This window comes from Salmo salar, chromosome ssa18 (assembly GCF_905237065.1).
Source record: "Salmo salar chromosome ssa18, Ssal_v3.1, whole genome shotgun sequence".
Taxonomy (NCBI): Eukaryota; Metazoa; Chordata; class Actinopteri; order Salmoniformes; family Salmonidae; genus Salmo; species Salmo salar.
Window position 1 is genome coordinate 56,117,551 of NC_059459.1, and position 4,683 is coordinate 56,122,233.

Here is a 4,683-nt window from a genome sequence, read left to right on the forward strand (position 1 = left end):
TACGTGACTGGTGTTTGGTGATCTTTGGAATACTGATTGTAGGTAAAAAAGCGTGTCATCCGACGCATAGTTTCATCATTAGATGTGATTTCAATATTTGAAAATGTGAAATTCTTGGTGAACTGGTTATTGTTTCAGTTAATCCAGATGAATTAGATCTCATGGTAAAACCATCCATTGTATCATTGTGTTTACAGATCTAAAACAAGTGATGGTTTTTGAGCACTTGATTCCCCATTGACCCTATGTTAGAGCTAGATCTGCAAACTGTTTCTATCCTGGTGATTCACTAATTCGATCGGATTCATCTGAATTACTACACCAGGTCTAACCAAAAACAGCTAATGGATGACGTGATTGCCATCCACTTGAGGAAACCTATCCAGTGAGGTCTGTTTTTAACCTTCATCAGGGTCCATCTCTCTCTTTGTCTCCCCTGAGGAGCGTCTGGTACCCAGCTCCTAGTCTGCAGCGCCGCCACCAACACCAACGCTATAAATAACTCGCTCAAGGTCACCAGCGCCCCACCACCACAGGGCCACGACAGGGGAAGAGAGGGATGGATGGAGGGAGGGGGGAGGGAGGGAGGGAGGATGAAGGACAATGGGTCAGTTTAGTAATGAGATTCCACATACTGTAGGTCAGGTCAATGAGCACATCACACTCTCAAAATCAGTACATATTGCATTGGAATTATTTTAAATAATGGCCTAATTCTAAGCCTGAAATGCTATATATTTAGACCAATGTCTGAGTGAAAATTATGTATTTGCCATATATCACACAACCATACAGTAGCGCCATTGAATTCAACATACAATATGAATTTTTTGTACACATTCCTGCAATTCTCCATTGTAATGACTTCTAGCTTTATCATTATGTGATGCAAATCGCGCTGGAAAGGGATTAGCTGGTATGTTTTTGCTGAGAGGGTCTTCTTACTGCAGACACTGCCGACTGCAGCAGTAGTCCTAAGAGGGATGTCTGCAGTACTTTATATTAGACTGAATAAAAAAAGAGCCAGCATTTCCCTGCCCACAGCGCAAACACTCCTCCCCAGCAATATGTGAATTATTCCATTTGAAGCATCTCCATATTGAACGCATTCCTTCATACTCATGCGGTGTTAGAGTAGAGTACCCCTTCAGATGAGAAGCTGCCTGGGTCTTCTTCAGTCTGACTGTTTGTTTATTTATGTGTGTGTGTGTGTGTGTGTGTGTGTGTGTGTGTGTGTGTGTGTGTGTGTGTGTGTGTGGAGATGATACAAGTCAAGGACAAAGTAGAGATGACAGGCAGGCTGCGAGGCAGATACTGGATGTGTTCAGGGTACTGAGCGACCACATGCAGAGGAGACACACTAGCTGACACGGACTTGTATGTATAAACACGCACACATTCACACACCTAACAACGCTGGTGCACTGATAATACACAGTACATGGGGGAAATAAAGGGACAGTTTACCCTTGTTGACATTGATCATTTTTTATTATATATATATTTATAATATGTACAGAAAAAAAAAACATGATGAAAATCAGCAGTGAGACAGAGCACCAAAGTGGACAAGCGAAAAACAGAAAAGAAAAAAGTGCCGACGACCAGGAGAGGACCTGCATGATGCTCGGTATTAAAGAACAGTGCGTGCTCCTTTATTAAGCCACGGAAGAGCAACAAAGTAGTGGGAAAATGACATGGAAAAACATTCTAGGGATTCTAGCAAGATTCTAGTTCCGTCATAATCACATTCATGAGTAAGCTCCCAACCAGAGCCCACCCCTAACTCCACACCCCATGTGTTGTCCCACCCACATTTCCTAAACCCCTCCCTCTTATCCTTCGACGGACCAGACGACACAATATTACCACAGTATATTTTCAATTCATATATTAAAAGCAGTAGAATATGAAGATGTCTTGGAAGGAAAAAGCACATCCAGAACAAATCAAAAGGAGACTCCCGCTGTTATGGCGTGAAATGTCCATTTTACGTCCATTTTAGCATGTCCGTGTGACCAAGTGTGCGTGTGTCTGTTTGTGGAGTTTCAAACAATTGTTTCATTCGCAGAAGGGCTCATGTAAGATTTGAGGGAAAAGCCAGAAAGCCAGCCTGTGTTCAGAGAGCCGGAATGTTACACACACAAACCCCAACCCTGTCTCCACCCGCCCCCCCCCCTCACCTCCTTACTACTGTTCCCTCCCTTCCTACCAGTGACAGTCAGCTGATTACTACCAGGTTCTCAAATTCATCACACCAAACTGCCTGAGCATAAAATGAGTCAGCACAATCCAGTCCGGTTGAGTCTTGCATTGTGTCACGGGGTTTAGCCTAGTTTTCCCACCCTATCTGTAAGGGCTCTACTAAAAATACAAGTGCTAAGATGGCTACTGTATCTACTACCCTACATATAAAAAGAGTCACACCTTCTCTAAACCTGCTGTTCACACTTAATAATCAGATACTGCATTCTGCTGTAACATCCCTCTTCTAGACATGAATGCCATAGGCTGGTTGGTAGCCATATGCTGCAGACAGCAAGAGCTCACTAACTTATCAGTATTAATTGGACATCACAGTTTGTAGAGGCTGAAATTGCACTTTGCAATTGCATGGGGAATGCATAGCATACCACACTACCTGGAGCGCTGAGCCCGGAGGACAAGGCCGTGCCACCTTAAGCACTAAGGAATTTCAAGTCTCTCTCGAAGACCAACCGGGAACACCAGGAATGCTCCCAAAGTCCAAGCGAGATTCCATTATCAACGATGAGTAGTTGGAACCGGTCACAAAGGACATTGTTGGATTGGTTGAATTTTAATAAAATGGATTGGCTTTACGAGGAGGTTGATGGGAGTTCATACCCGGTCTGCATGGCAAGACCAGTCAGTCCCTCTTAACCCCGAACGCTCAAGCACAGTCGAACACTTCAACCCAATGAACCAGAACCTAGGACCGCGACCATGCTCTACGAACGTAACATGACCACGATGACGTAACATGATCAAATCCAATGAAGCCAAACGGAACATCCTGAACCAGGCTTAATGACCAAATAGCATGACCATAACTTGCTTATATAGTTGTCGTAAAAGTAAGAACCTCTCTGTCTGCACTTTACATAGCTATACAGGTACAAGATTAGAACTGTTACACACACACACACACACACACACACACACTCACTACTGGATGATTTCAGACTGTCAAGACCAAGACAAGGGAAAACCATAAAGACAAAAAGAATATCACTTTCTGCGTATCAATTCTACACACATACAGGCCCACTATAGTGCTGTCACGTCTTTAGGTCTAGTCCTGGCTCTCAGCATGTCACCCTAATTCCCACCAAAGCCAGAGAATAGATCTTCCCGAAGTCCGATTGTAACCATGCCTACTTATACAGTCGTAAACGGTCTTGAAATTTAAAAAAAAGGGTTGAAAACTGAGGTTGTAATAATCAACGAAAGCCAATAGTCTTTGTTGTCTAGAACACAAAAGCTTAGAGGCCTTGTTCACTGTACTGCAGCGCATGAAATTAAAAACCACCAGTGTTGGTTAAGGTCAGGGGTTGAAGGGTTTTCTCCACATCCCTGTGAGGCTCCATAGTTCCATAGGAATGCCGCTGACAAATCAGGACAGCCGGAACCATTGACACACATTCCGACTTTCCAAACACTTAATGTCTTCGGCTATATAGAGGCTACAGGAACCAGCAGTTGACAATGATGAACATTGAAGAACACTATTCACGCACTGATCTAAAGAGAGAGCTTCTGAGGTAATGGGTTGACGGGTGGTCATAGTACAGTACGGAGACCTCGGTCCGAGTAGGGACTCTGCTTGAACATAATTAGCTAGGTCAGTCAGGACATCTTGGGCCATTTAAACCGTGATGCACTGGCTACGCTTCTTAACAACCACACTAACTGACATGAAACCGTGACAACCATAAAGGAAATGCACTGTGGGACACGTGACGACAAAGGGGGGGGGGGAATGGAAAACACGGTCTGAGAAGTCGGTCATGGCCAAGGCATAAAGAACCTGTGGGGTGAGTGACATGCTACATAAGTTACGCATGCGGTCAGTATCTTTAAGAGACCAGTAAGGCACAGGAGGGAACAGTAGCTTTCATAGACAAACTCCCCCGACCAAACCTAGCAACAACCAAAAAAAAAAACATCCCAACCCACCCACCCACCCACCCAATAACGTAAGTTATTAACCCACCCACCCAATAACGTAAGTTATTAACCCACCCACCCACCCACCCACCCAATAACGTAAGTTATTAACCCACCCACCCACCCACCCAATAACGTAAGTTATTAACCCACCCACCCACCCACCCAATAACGTAAGTTATTAACACACCCACCCACCCACCCACCCAATAACGTAAGTTTGACAGCATTTCAAGCAATTTGATTAGAAAAAAAACAATTCTACAAAAAACAAAAACAATATCAAATAAAATCATTGTAATAATACCTATGAAACAATATGAATAATAATCTATTAAGATGAACACAGAATGTAGGATATTGCCAATTTGTGGTGTCAGAGCAATGTCCTATTAATTCGTTGTTGAATATCAGTTGCATTGCCCAAGCCGCTATCTACGCCTGCCCCTAACCTAGTGCTACAGTATGTCAAGCCCCGTTATCTGTGTGTGTGTA